Source organism: Myotis nattereri, assembly GCF_964212035.1.
Source record: "Myotis nattereri genome assembly, chromosome: 5".
In the NCBI taxonomy this organism is placed as follows: domain Eukaryota; kingdom Metazoa; phylum Chordata; class Mammalia; order Chiroptera; family Vespertilionidae; genus Myotis; species Myotis nattereri.
The window spans coordinates 78187466-78202344 of record NC_138080.1 but is presented as its reverse complement, the minus strand read 5'-3'; the positions used below and the strand labels follow the sequence as shown (position 1 = coordinate 78202344).

The window sequence follows — 14879 nt, the reverse complement described above, 5'->3', positions numbered from 1 at the left end:
TCAGTATTTAATATTTAAAAAAGTATATGATCTATTTTCTAAATAGGTTAAGATTTTTTTTTTTGCCTACTCAAGAGATTTTTGAGATTCAGCCTTCACTTCATTTTTTTTTTTTTTAGATTAAGCTTTCCCCTAATGAAATTAGTAAAAGAACTATTTGCTCTCTGCTCCCCCTGTTCAACAGACTGTGTCTTCCCGTGCAGTGCCAGCTACAACCCTGAGATACAATGGTGAAGGTTGGAGTGAATGGATTTGGATATACTGGGCGCCTGGATACTAGGGCTGCTTTTAACTCTGGCAAAGGGATATTGTCACCATCAATAATCCTTTCATTGACATCAATTACATGGCCTACATGTTCCAGTGTAATTCTACTAATTACATGGCCTACATGTTCCAGTGTAATTCTACTAATGGCACGTTCAAAGGCACAGTCCAGGCTGAGAACTAGGAGTCCATTTCCATCTTCCAGGCACGAGATCACACCAACATCAAATGGGGTGAAACTAGTGCTGAATATGTTGTGGAGTCCACTGGTGTCTTCAGTGCCTTGGAGAAGGCTGGGGCTCACTTGGAGGGTGGAGCCAAGAGGGTCATCATCTCTGCTCCTTCTGCAGATGCCCCCATGTTTGTGATGGGTATGAGCCATGACATGTATGGCAACTCCTTCAAGATTATCAGTAATGCCACCAACTGCTTGGACCTCCCAGCCAAGGTCATCCATGACAACTTTGGCATCATGACCACAGTCCACGCCATCACTGACACCCAGAAGACCACAGATGGGCCCTCTGGGAATCTGGGGCATGATGTCCAAGGGGCAGCCCAGAAAATCATCCCTGCTTCTGCTGGTGCTGCCAAGGCTGTCAGCAAGGTCTTCCCTGAGTTGAATACGAAGCTCACTGGCATAGCCTTACATATCCCCATCCCAATGTGTTGGTTGTGGATCTAACCTGCCACCTGGAGAAAGTTGACAAATATGATGACATCAAGAAGGTAGCAGGGATCAGAGGGCCCCTTCAAGGGCACCTTAGGCTGTACTGAGGACTAGGTTGTCTCCTGTGACTTTAATAGTGACACCCACTCCTTCATCTGTGATGCTGGGGCTGGCATTGCCCTCAATAACCACTTTGTCCAGCTCATTTCCTGGTAAGACAATGAATTTGGCTATAGTAACAGGGTGGTGGACTTTATGGTGTACATGACCTCCAAAGAGTAAGAGCCCCCTGGACCACCAACCCCCATGAGAGGAAGAGAGGCCCTCAGATGCTGGGGAATCCTGGCCCCAAATCAATCCCCAAACACACTGAGAATCTCCTGACCTCCACAGTTTTCATCTCAGGCCCCCTGAAGAAGAGGAGGGGCTTAGGAAGCCCTACTTTGTCTTGCACCATCAAGACAAGTTCACTGTACCCAGCTAAAATAAGTAAATAAAAAGGAACTATTTGACTTTACTAAAAAATTAAAGCTATGCATTTTAAAATCACAAATGCCAACTATTGTGTTCCTAAATGTGGAAAAACTTACTGCTGTTGGCACCATATTCAAACACAGTATGAAGTCCCCCATACACAGGGGGGATTATGAAATAAGCATTTCTAAATGGGTCAGGGTTAGTCATCACTGACAACATTGATTCGAAGCCATTACCCTGTTTTGAAGATTGAATAACGTCAAGGGGATTGCGTAGAGATTTTGTTAACATTATGTTCTATCTGATGTAAGATAGCCTTGTCTGGCACAGTCCTGTGGTTCTGAACTTATATTATTTCTTAAAACAGAGAAGAAAAATGATTTTTAATCTGTTGCTTTTCACTTATGCTTTTCTAGTCAAAGCTTTATAGTGCCATGTCATTAAAATAAAATATAACATTGAATTGTGTTTTCTAACTTTGTAGATTACCTAGTTCTTAAAAGCTGTAACTGAAATAAAATAATTCTGCAAATACACTTTGTTTTAAAAGAAATTAACTTATTGCCATGTTTAAACATTTCATAGACATACGTTGTTAACCTAGAGATAATTTTCTTCAGTTGTTTTATTTATGAAAGGCAAGACCCGGTGTTATTTGATTGCCAGCACAAGTTTGGGATCATTGAGAAAAACAGGGTCAGTTGTTAAAATCATTTAATAAAAGTAGGTTAGTAGGTCACAGCTGTCCTGATGATCCATCATTTTTAAGGGCATTTCAAAAAGTAGTCATTAGCAAATATGAAAATTTCTTAGACTTTTGGACCAAAAAAGAAAAATTTAACACTGAAATCATTTCTTTTTAAAGAGCAATACATTCGCTCAAGTTACTAAATTTTAATTTCCTTGTTTATGGAAAGTTTCCCTATGTTAATTCCAAATCTTTGAAAAATGACATACCTTGAGATTGAAAATTAGGAAGCAGTAGTTTAACTTACTGGACTTAGAAATCCAAAGGGAGTTTTCTTTATGATTATTATTCATCAACTTAAGGAATATGCTGTATTGCCAGTCAGTAACACCGAGATCATAAAGTAGAACAATTGTCAGTGGAAATAGAAAAAAATACTATAATATTTAATGGAGGTAATATTTAAAATGCTACATCATAGCAGTGGCCTGCCAGCAAACACACCAGTCAACTACCCAAACAGAAGTAGGGCAGCTCTTTGTTACAAATGATTAAGGAGACATTGGAAAAACAAGCTCAAAGACATCAGCAAGGCTTGCCAGTCGATGACAATGATAACCAATCCAGGACAAAGAACAGTGCAAAAATACAAACATCCGTGCAACACAGCTAGGTACTCGGGACAATAATGTTCACTGCAGCTCACATCACCGCTGAACATACACACACCTGCAGCAAGGTTCCTGGATGGAAGTGTTAATTACAGTTATTACAACAGCAGAAATTAACACAGAGCACAGCATGTCTGGTTTTTACATTTTCCTGTACGGACTCCATGTATTGAGTAAAATTATAAAGCTCAATATTTGAAGAGTTCCATCTTCAAATCTTTCCTGTGAGTCTTATTTGAGCCTTATGAAAAAAATGGGGTGAGGTATGCAAAACATCCTATATAATAAAAGCTTAATATGCAAATCACTATGATGTGCACTGACCACCAGGGGGCAGATGCTCAATGCAGGAGCTGCCTCCAGCCTGCAGGCACCAGGCCAGCTAAGGTGGGTGCCAGTGGGGGGATGGCCCCCACCCCGTTACTCCGCTGGTTGCCCCACAGAGGCAGGGGGGGCAGGGCCAGTGAGTGGGTGGTGCCAGGCTGGCCAAGGCAGGTGCCAGTGAGGTCCCCCCAATCACCCCTCCGGTCGCCCCACAGATCAGTCCTGATCGTTGGCCAGGCCTACGGACCCTCCCATGGAGGAATTTCGTATACCTGGCCTCTAGTGTACAAATAAAAGTCTAAATGAAACCACTTTCCTGGCCATATGCATATCCAGCACTTGGAGTGGTGTGGGCTCTAAGATGGGCTTTCAGGAAAAGTCCAGACTTTTGAGAATACAGAAAGCTCTGGATTTAGGAGGAATGATTTTCTTTCTTTTTAAAAAAATATATTTTATTGATTTTTTAGAGAGGAAGAGAAGGGATAGAGAGTTAGAAACATCGATGAGAGAGAAACATCGATTCAGCTGCCTCCTGCACACTTCCTATTGGGGATGTGCCTGCAAACAAGGTATATGCCCTTGACCAGAATCGAACCTGGGACCCTTCAGTCCACAGGACGATGCTCTATCCACTGAGCCAAACCGGTTAGGGCAGGAGGAATGATTTTCTTACAGAAGAAGGGAGCAGATCTCATGTGTGAGAGTTGGAGCTATTTTCTTTCGTGCTTTGTAGCCTATATATTCAGTTTGGGTTGTGTCCTAGTAAAAGAGTATATTTTAGATCCCCAAATGAACCACGTCCAGCGAGGCCATGGGTAAACCTGAGGAGGGGCAGTGAAAGATTAAAGAAGACAGGCAAGAGAATACAGGTAGGTTCCCTTGTGCCTGGATGAGGACACAGTGACACAGGCTGTAAGCTGAATCTTTATTTTATAGTCAGAGCACACAAAGCAAAACAAGGGGAGTGGTCAACATGTTTACAATGTTCTTGCAAGTTTTACCTTGTTTTGGCAGCACTTGCTGCACCTCCCATAGTCCATTAGCTACCTTGGAACACAGGAGGACTATAAGATCAAGCTTAATTATGCTAGGAGGGCTCTGCCCTCCAAGCTGGGACATGTTTGTGGCTCTGCCACAGGTCAGTCTGAGGCTTGACCCTATAGCCGCTTCCTATACCCAAATCCTTGTTGATCATTTTTGTATGTGTGTGTATATCTACACTAATAAAAGAGAAACATGATAATTGGCGTATGACCGCTACCCTTCCCATTGGCTAATCAGGGCAATATGCAAATTAACTGTCAGCCAAGATGGCGGCCGGCAGCCAGGCAGCTTGAAACTAATATGAGGCTTGCTTGCTTCAGTGACAGAGGACTCCAACGTTCCCCGCCGGCCGCTGCAGGCCTCTGAGCCTGCAGTTTCAAACATTGTAACAAATATAGACGCCCAGAAACCAGCTTTCAGCCGGCTGGGATCTCAGAGCTGGAGTTGATACAGGGTCTCGAGAACCGAAACAAACCAGATACCTACTTTCAGCAGCGGAGGCCTAAGAGCTGGAGCCTCAGAGCTAAAGCTGGCCCAGAATAAAAAAAAGAAAAGAAAAAAAGGAGCAGTTGGGAGCTTCAGTCCCAGCCTGAAAACAGCCCTCAGCCCCTCACCCAGACTGGCCAGGCAGCCCAGTGGGGACCCCCACCCTGAAGGGTGTGTGACCAGCTGCAAACAGCCATCATCCCCTCATCCAGGCTGGCCAGGCACCCCAGTAGGGACCCCCACCCTGATCCAGGACACCCTTCAGGGCAAACCAGCCGGCCCCCACCCTTGCACCAGGCCTCTATTCTATATAGTAAAAGGGTAATATGCCTCCCAGCACTGGGATCAGCAGAGCTGAGAGGCCTCCCGGCACCGGGATCAGTGTGACAGGGGGCAGCGCCTAAACCCCTTGATCGCCCTGCGGCTCTGTGTGTGACAGGGGGTGGGGCCACAACCTCTCTATCCACCCTGCTCTGTTTGTGACAGGGGAAGGCACCCCAACCCCTCCCCCCCCCACGGGCCCTGCTCTGTGTGTGATGGGGTAGAGCCATAACCTCCCCATCGGCCCTGCCATGAGTGTGACAGTGGCGGCGCCCCAACCCCCTGATCCGCCCTGCTCTGTGGGTGATAGAGAGCGGCACCCCAACCCCCTGATCCACCCTGCTCTGTGTGACAGGGGGCGGTGTGCCAACTCCCCTATCTGCCCTACTCTGTGCGTGACAGGGGGGAGCTCCTCAACCCCCTGATGGGCCCTGCTCTGTGCGTGACAGGGGGGAGCTCCTCAACTCCCTGATGGGCCCTGCTCTGTGCGTGATGGGGGGGGGAGCTCCCCAACCCCCTGATGGGCCCTGCTTTGTGCGTGACAGGGGGCAGCACCCCAACCCCCTGATTGGCCCTGCTCTGTGCATGACAGGGGGTGGCGCCACAACCTCCCCATCGACTCTGCCTTGAGTATGACAGGGGGTGGTGCCCCAACCCCCCAATCAGCCCTACCCTAATCTTGACTGAGGGCGGCATCACAACCTCCCAATCTGCCCTGCTCTGTGCATGACAGGGGGCGGCGCCCCAACTCCCCAATCGGCCCTGCTCTGAGCCCAACCAGGGGCTGCACCTAGGGATTGGGCCTGCCCTCTGCCACCCGGGAGCAGGCCTAAGCCAGTAGGTCGTTATCTCCCAAGGGGTCCCAGACTGCGAGAGGGCACAGGCCAGGCTGAGGGACCCCCCCTCTCCCCCCCGAGTGCACAAATTTTTGTGCACCGGGCCTCTAGTATATATATATATATATATATATATATATATATATATATATATATGTATATATATATATATATATATATATATATACACACACACACACATACATACATATATATATACAAATATATATATTGTATATATATATACAATATATGCTATATATATATATATATATATATATATATATATATATTTAAAGATGTTTACTTTTCAGAGAACACTTTGTTACTCATTTTTCTTTATCAACATCGGTCAAACCTTCTTACCTTTAGGAAACTTTTCAAATCTCTGAAAGGAAATCACGACACCATCCACTTTTGAATGAAGTGTGTTTCATTAAAAGCAAATTGCTGTTGAGTCATATCCTGAAAGTGAGTGGTTACTTTTAGCAGAATAATTGCACAGGTGCTTCAGAAGAGAACCCAGTCAAAATTGTTATATTGATGTATTTCCCTGTGTAACAGAGTTTTCATTTTCAATCCAGAAAAATTCACTAATATGAAACTTGTAGAATTATATGCGTAGGTTGTCATTTACAAGCAGTCAACTGCTTCACTGACTCCTGAATATAATTTAGTTGCATTTCCTTGAGTTATCTACCTGGAAAATTGTTTTAAAACATTAATTAATAAGTCACAGTGTTTCTTATACAACATTCATAGCATCCCTAGCATTTTTCCTAACTGTTCTCAGTATGGAGTTTTGACATTATCCACCCATAAAAGGTAATGGATCTGAGCAAAATGTCCTTTTCACAAAACTATATGTTCATGTTGACCAATGTCACCCCAAACAATTTAATAAATTTTTAAAAAAGTATAGTTGGCATACAATATTGTATTCATTTCAGGTGAATAATACAGTAAGTCGACATTTATATGCCTTACGATGTGGTCACCATGATAGTCTATTCACCATCTACGCCCGTGCCTACCATATAGTAGCCAGAGTAGTCCTGTTAGAATGTCAGCTCATGTCACGCCTCTGCTAGAAACCCTCCAATTGTGTCCTCACTCAGAGTAAAAGCCACACCTTTTAGGGACCTAAGAAACCTTCCCTCAATCTTTTCATCCCCGCTCCATTTCTTGGACTTCATCTTCTGCTGCCTCCTCCTTCCCTCCCTCACTCTAAGGGGGCTCCACCTCCCTGTTCCTCAAACCCTCCAGGTCTCCTGCCCTGGGGCCTTTGTACTTACTTTTCCCTCTACCTAGAATGCTCTTTCCACAGGTCTCTACAAGGCTTACTCTCTATTCTCCCAAGGGCTTTACTCACACGCCACCTACTTTTTGTCTCCTTAGTATAACCACTATACACTGCAATATGGTTTGCTTCTCTCCCACTAGAATGTAGGCTCCAGATGGGCAGAGGTGTTGGTCTGTTATGTTCACTGCTGTATCCTCATTACTCAGAATAGTGCGTGGCACATAGCGGGTACTCAGTGCATAATTATAGCGGGAATTAGTAAATGGATGTCTTGTCATCTCACAAAATTGGTCTAGTAGCCAGAAGATGGAGGGATTGATAGAGATAGATGATAGATAGATAGATAGATAGATAGATGATAGATAGATAGATAGATAGATAGATAGATAGATAGATAGATAATGGATAGAACAAGCCTATAGATAGGTTGGTATAACTGTCACTACCTCTCCCACCCCTACTCCAGGGAAAGCAGCACAAGTTCTGATATAGAATTACAAATAGAATTCTCCCATTTTAAACTGAGGACAGCATATAATCATGTTTATGCATTTCACGTTTCTCAGAAATTAAGTATTAAATAGCACCTTTTATTTGAATATCTTAAAATGTATTTTTTAAAAAGAATACCATAATTACATGTAGTTATTCTTCACTATTATACATCAGTTAGCAGCAAGAGGATTCATGGATTTAGAATCTCACTGGCTTTTGACACCTTCGTATTGGATGAGAACATGCAAGGGGAACCCAAGTAGCAGTTTGACATTACAATATGCCGTTTAAACCTCAGAAAGTCTATTATTGCCTGGCTTATTCGTATAAGAAAAAAGTGAAATGACTTGTCAGCCAGAATGTTCTAAAAATTCCCATGTCAACAGAGTGTCATGGTGTCCTTGGGCCGTTACCTTAGTTACCTGGATTCTTCCTGTCTGCTCAGCATATCATGGTTGAGCATATTACTCAGGAAGGCTCTGGAACGGAAGTGGGGCTCACTCTTGGCGGTTAACCAAGTGTTTTCCTGAGGGCAGAGTGTGAGTGACACATGTGCTCTGTGTTGACCACACTCGTAAGGCAAAGATAAGTGTTCCTTCTGAGACTGAGCTCCCACAAAGTTGCCAAATGTTAGAGTGTGGCTTTGGTGCCCTGGTCTCCCAGTGGCCTGCCTCCTAGCACCCTAAACCCCCTCTTCAAATGCCAGACCCTTCCTCCTTTCAAAATTGGCACACAGGAAAGCTTCTGTTACAGCTTTAAAAAGTTGCCTCAAGAAAACAGAAACACCAATCAGAAAGGATATATGCACCCCTATGTTCACAGCAGCACAATTTACAATAGCCAAGATTTGGAAACAGCCTAAATGCCCATCAGCAGATGAGTGGATTAGAAAACTATGGTACATCTACACAATGGAATACTATGCTGCTATAAAAAAGAAGGAATTCTTACCATGTGTAGCAGCATGGATGGAACTGGAGAGCATTATGCTAAGTGAAATAAGTCAGGAAGTGAAAGAAAAACACCACATGATCTCACTCATTTATGGATAATAAAGAACATTATAACCTGATGAACAAAAAGATAGATACAGAGGCAGAGAAGCATGGAACAGACTGTCGAATTACAATGGGAAGGGTAGGGAGTGTTGGGGGGTGGGAGGAGGTAAGAGATAAACTGAAGGACTTGTATGCATGCATATAAGCATAACCAATGGACACAAGACACTGGGGGCATGGGGTGAAGGCATGTGCCGGGGGGTAGGGGAGGCCAGGGGAAGGTCAATGGGGGTGGGGTGGGGAAATGAGACATATGTACTACTATCTGTAATACTTTAAACAATAAAATAAAATAAAACATCAAAAAAACAAAAAGTTGCCTCTTCCAAGGTGGTTATATGTCTTTTGGAGAGAACAAAGCCAGAAGCAAAACAAGTGAGGTGTCAGTGGTGAAGTTTCAGGCATCAGTAAGCCAGGTCCAGCCTCTGTGTTTTAGGGAGCAGGACTCTGACTGCCTATGCCCTAGAGATAAAGTTGAGTGGGACAGACACTCACAATACCAGAATCCAAAGTGCTTTACTTAAAATACCTCCCCCCCATGAGTCTTAACATCTGAAAGAAATGCCAACATGTCTTAAGTCATATATGTACCATCTTCTGGAGGATCTCAGAAGTCATTTAGTCTAACTCTCTCATTTTATAGGTGAGGGAACCAAGGCTCCAAACAGTTAACTGCTGGCCTGTGACCTCCACAGTGCACATTCATGCCTTGCTTTTGTGTGTGCTTGGAAATGACTGAGTGCATTTCTTGCAAAAGGTCTTGTAACTCAGCATAGTCCTTCTGCATATCCTCCTAGTCTAAGGTAGTGATACTTGACTGAGCTTGTCAGCCAGAATGCCCTAAAAATGCCCTTGTTCTAGGAATGCAAGTAATATAAACTATTAAGGAGATCTTCGAGTTGGGCCTGGGAGGAACTAACTTTATTCCTAGACTTGCCTCTACACTGAAGTAATGCCATGACCATGCACCAAATGGTAAGTCAGTGTTATCTGCTTGACCAAAGAAAAACCAAGGTGGTGTGGAGAGGACACTGGTTGGGAGAGGGTAGGTGTGAGTTTTAGCCCAGCCTTCATCACAATCTAGCCATAGAAACCCTCCTAGTAAGTAACCAAGCTTACTATCATGTGCCAGGACAGAGCCACTAGATGAGCAAAGCAAATGGGTAATAGAATTGCTGTAAAATACCTCAGTGTCTCCTCATCTGTCAAAGGTTTCGAGAAACAGATTGGCTGGAAAGGCTGAGAGCACACTTGTGTTATCCCAAATCTTTCTAGCTTCTTTCTGCAGCCAGAACAATGGACACCAGGGCAGGAACATAGAAGATTGCTCCTCCAAACCAATTTCAGGGGAAGACATGCGACCCATACTTGGCCAATGATAGTTCCTACTCTCAAGCAACATAAATAGGTCCAGAGGATAGCCATGTGACCAAAGCAGACCCAATCCAAGTTTACAGATCTTGGGAAATAGAGGTCCTTCTCTATCAAGTGAATAAGCTGAGATGATGCAAGCGTAAAGTTACAGAGGCTACTTCCCTGGGCCAATAGAGGCCAACACAGAGATCATCAGAGCTGAGAGAGAGATGTTCCAGTGATGCTGTCTGATTCCTGGAACCAGCCATGCCTGGACATATTTGAGTTGAGACATTTTCTTCTTTTGCCTGAACTAGCTTTAGCTAGACTTGTCATTTTTGATTAAAAGAACCCTGATAATCATCCTTTAATTTTTCAAATGAGGAAAGTGAGGCTCAATGGAGGGAGTGTGACTGACTCAAAGTCACACAGCACATTGGGGACAAAATTTGGACTTGAAATCAGAGCTACTGATTTTCATTCCAATGAATTTTCTTCCACACTGAGCTTTATATACTATATCTTGTAAATTATTCGATATTTTCTGAATGATAATACAGATCTTTCCCCCCTACCATGTTACATCAGGGCAAAATCCATTCATGTAAGCAAGAGATGGTGTTTAATGTGTTCTAGGCACATCAATAGGGTCTTTCATAAATGTGATCACATGTAGTTGCCTCACACTGGGCTTCATGAATCGTTGAAAATCAGTGGATGTAGGTGAAGGAGGGAAAGGAGGAAGGGAGAAATATTAAGAAGAAAAGTAGAGTGGGTTTCAAGTAAAAATTAATTCTTTTTTTTTACTGTTCAATCGAGTTTATATTAATAACTAACATTTTATAGTGATCTTAAAATATGTCCATGACATCTAGTCTACTATGAAACTACTGTTTTTCCTAAATTGAACAGAAGAAACCATAAGAGAAACTTCAAGTCAGAGCCTCAGACCAAAGCCTGTTTTCATAGGACTGAATAGTAGGAGCAAATGAGGTAACAGAAGATGATGACACTTGATAAATGTCCTAATTGTTGTAGTTCCATGAACGGTTTACAATAGGGCTTAGTCATGATCAGTAATATTCATTTATAAGGGCTGACTATTAGAGTAAATTGTGTGAAAGTGGGCAGTTCCTGGATTTAGTAACGCAGTGAATAATAATGATGATGAATAGATGTTAAGATTATTTTATTTGAATTATTGTTTAGTATATGTTATATCATTCTTTGTGATCAGAATTTTTGAACCACAAACAGGATGTAGACAAATGGTGAATAAAAAAGTTTCAGAGTCAGAAAATAAGATGGGCATCAAGATAATTTGTTTTGCATTGGTTTGTAAAAGTACTCACTACTTTAAAACTTGCTCTTTTCTAGTTTTAAATTCAGTCACGAAAGACACCCCAAAAGATTTCTTAGTATCATAATCACACAAATGAAGGGCATGGTTTACCATGTGATATTTAGTTAAAATTTATACATTATAAAAAGGAAAGGGGGATATATTTCACTATCATCCTCATTGAATTAGAAACATGTAGTATACCATCTGAATTACTTATTAAATAAGGTTTTCTGTAGGTAAGAAATCTTTAGACTAATTCATATGGTAATTTAGACCAGCGGTTGCAGATCTTTTGGACTTCACGGACCACCGGTTGGCAACTGCTAATCTAGACAAATAGTTTCAATTATAGATGGTTTCCATCAATAGTTTTACATTTCAAGCAGAGTACTTTATAGCAACTATTTTTGAACTTACAAAACGTAAAAAACACACTTTATATTGTTCATTGGTGTATTGTGTTTATTCTTCCATGTGTATGTCTCTGAGCTCACGTCCCTGTTTCTAGGAGAAATACCCAAGTCTTGGCTTTTCTGGCCAGCAGTCTGCAGCCTTTTTATGAAACACAATAGCACCCTGCGCAATTCTCACCATTGATTCTTTACTACAAGTGTTCGTTCCACAAATATGCGCCATTCACGGTTCAAGACTCTGAAAACAGAGGTGGGCCAGGCAGAAATGGCCCCTGTTTTTGAAATTGTTATTTTTGTGTGAGACAGAGGAGACAAGCAAATGAATGAATGAAAAAGATTATTTTAGAGGTTGATGAATGTTATCAAGAAGACAAAACAGGTAATATGGCGGCGGGTATGGGAGGAGGGCAATATAAATAGGGACGTTTACGACAATCCTTGCCGAGGAGGTGGCACCTGACCCCAAACCCGAATGACAAGAAGGAGCCAGCCTGCATTTTCCAGGGCCAGAGGACAGCAAGAGCACAAAGAGCAGGCTGACATCATGCAGGAGCTGAAGAGCGAAGCTGACTGTGAGGGAGCGTGATGAGGCTGGAGATGGAAGCAGGCTCCCAGCACGCAGAGCGCCATGGGCCATGGGGAGGTTGAAACTTTGTTCTAAGGTTTTAGGCAAGACACTGAGGGTCTTCAAGCAGGGCAGTGACATATGATTCATGTTTTTAAAAAGGCCACTCAGGTTTCTGGTGGATAACAGATCAGAGGGACAAGCAGAGTGAGAAGGGCTGCTGGCTGTGTTTTTGTAGGTTGGGTGCCACACAGGGTACCAGGCAGAACAGATGAGTGGGGGTTGAAATCCAGCCTTTGAGCTATTCACCAAGCCCTGTGTCAAGCACAGATCTGCATTCACCTGTAGAAAGGGGTATTTTTCATCAAACACAATGTGCCATACAGGCAGGAAGCAGCCTCAAGAGTGAGAGCAAGAGGGAGGATATCACAATAATCTTTGCAAGGACAATAGTCATGGAGAAGGAGAGAAGTGGGTTTGGGATATGTCTAGAGGTAGAGCTGACAGGACTTGCTGATCGATTAGATTTGAGGGAGAGGTGAGGGAAAAGGAGAAATCAACCATGAGCCTTAAACCCATGGGATATGGTGCTGTCACTGACTGAGGTAGGGACAGTTGGGACTAGGTTTATTTATTTACTAGAGGCCCAGTGCACAAAATATATGCGGGGGGGGGGGGGATGTCCCTCAGCCTGGCCTGCACCCTCTCACAATCCAGGACCACTGACTCCTAACTGCTCACCTGCCTGCCTGCCTGATTGCCCCTAACCACTCGCCTGCCTGCCTCATTGCCGCTAACGACTCACCTGCCTGCCTGATCGCCCCTAACTGCTTCTGCCTGCCTGCCTGATCGCCTCTTTCTTGGCCCCCACCACTGCGGCTTCATCCAGAAGGACATCCGGAATGACGTCCGGAAGGTCGTTCAGCTGTCCAGTCTAATTAGCATATTACACTTTTATATATATATATATATATATATATATATATATATATATATATATATATATTAAAGAGAGGGGTCAAGAATTTACTTTGGCTAGGTTTATTCTAAGATATATATTGAAGATCCAATACTCAGATTTATACGTTGGAGAAATTTATGATGCCATTAGTATAGCTCAGAAATGCAAATAAATTATAGCCTCTTCTTAGGTTTTCCTCATGATTCCTGATCCACCAGGGATGGGGATAAGGGGAAGGCCGAGGAAAGGAACTAAAATTAGTCCAGTCTGTTATTCTTCATCTGAAGGAAGAATTCAGACATGTTCACATTCTTTTAGATTTCCACCCCAACAAGGTAGGCACCCAGGTGCCCTCCCAGCAGTGCCAGGAGGCATCCTTATACCTTTTGGTCTCTGCTACCTCCTCTGCACTCTACAGCAATGCATCTTATTCACCTGTCTCTGGTCACTGCTTGCCATGCTGGTGTCCACTGCTAACGCTGGCTGCCAGTAAGGCTTGGTGAAAGCTCGGTGAAGGCTCTGGGACTCCCTGGCTGACTCAGCCTCATGTCAGCTGGCCCTGTACCCTGTGAGTGTCTGCCATATTCTTCACCCAGCTCCTGGCCCAAAGACCCATCTTTGCCCTGTGGATGTTTATCTGCTCTCTACCCAGCTTTGGTCCATGGACACTTTGGGAGCATGTGGAAGTTTCTGAGTCCCATCCTTACTACAAGGGAACTGGCGATAGCTTTAGAGAACTACCATCCAGCCTTGTGTGTCTGCCTGACCATGTTGTACCACCGCTGTTACTCTGATAGGTCGACTGTCTACTTCCTGCTGCCCAGGTTGGCATAAGGGCCAGCTAGGTGATGCTCTCTTGTCAAAGGCTTCAAAGTAAATTGGGCAAAAACTCATGGTATTGCACTTAAGAGCTGTAACACACTTCCCCTGCTGGGCGGAAGTTCAGAAAAGAAGATCAGCACCACATGGCTCCCTCTGTCCCACCTTCTTTCCCCCACAACTCCTTGGTACCAGAAGAGATGGGCTTCCTACTTTCATTCCTCCCGGTCCATTCTTCTCCTGGCCTGGTGCTGCAACCATCACAGCCCAGCCAGCAGAGTCAGGAGGGTGATCTTCACTGTACATATTGAATCTTAGTGCATTGAAAGATATAAAACTTCTTTTCAATCTCACTGCTATACCTTGATGGCTGAGGGGGTGTGGGAAATGTTGATATGATTATTCATAAGAGAAACAAAATCTGGACATAGTTAAACATATTATACTTGTAACATGAGTTTGTAGCTCAATGGTGCTGTCACTGCTCAAGATACAATTTGAGAGTCATCAGCATGTGAATAAGAACATCAAATTTATGATACAGAAATCTGAGAGCCCAAAAGATAGTACTGGGACAATCCAGTCAGGAGAGGCTGGAGGGGGGAAGGAGCCAGTGAGACTCCCTGAGAGGTAGTGTATGGGAGAGGAACACAGTTAAATGTGGTCTCTCTAGGGCCGTGAGAGGAGCCAGTTTCCAGAGGAAGGGAGCACTCAATGGGATTAAATGTTCCCAAGAGCTCAAGTCTGTAAAAGGATCCTGACCCACCTGACTCTGATCCTGAC

The 14879-nt window shown here is 43.7% G+C and overlaps 1 pseudogene across 1 annotated transcript; it reads left to right on the top strand.

Moving 5' to 3' along the window:
* The first annotated feature begins 227 nt into the window (after positions 1–227).
* LOC308520663 (glyceraldehyde-3-phosphate dehydrogenase-like) lies at positions 228–1219 on the top strand (annotated as a pseudogene). The gene has a single exon. The product of its transcript is annotated as a glyceraldehyde-3-phosphate dehydrogenase-like (transcript).
* The last annotated feature ends 13660 nt before the right edge of the window (positions 1220–14879 follow it).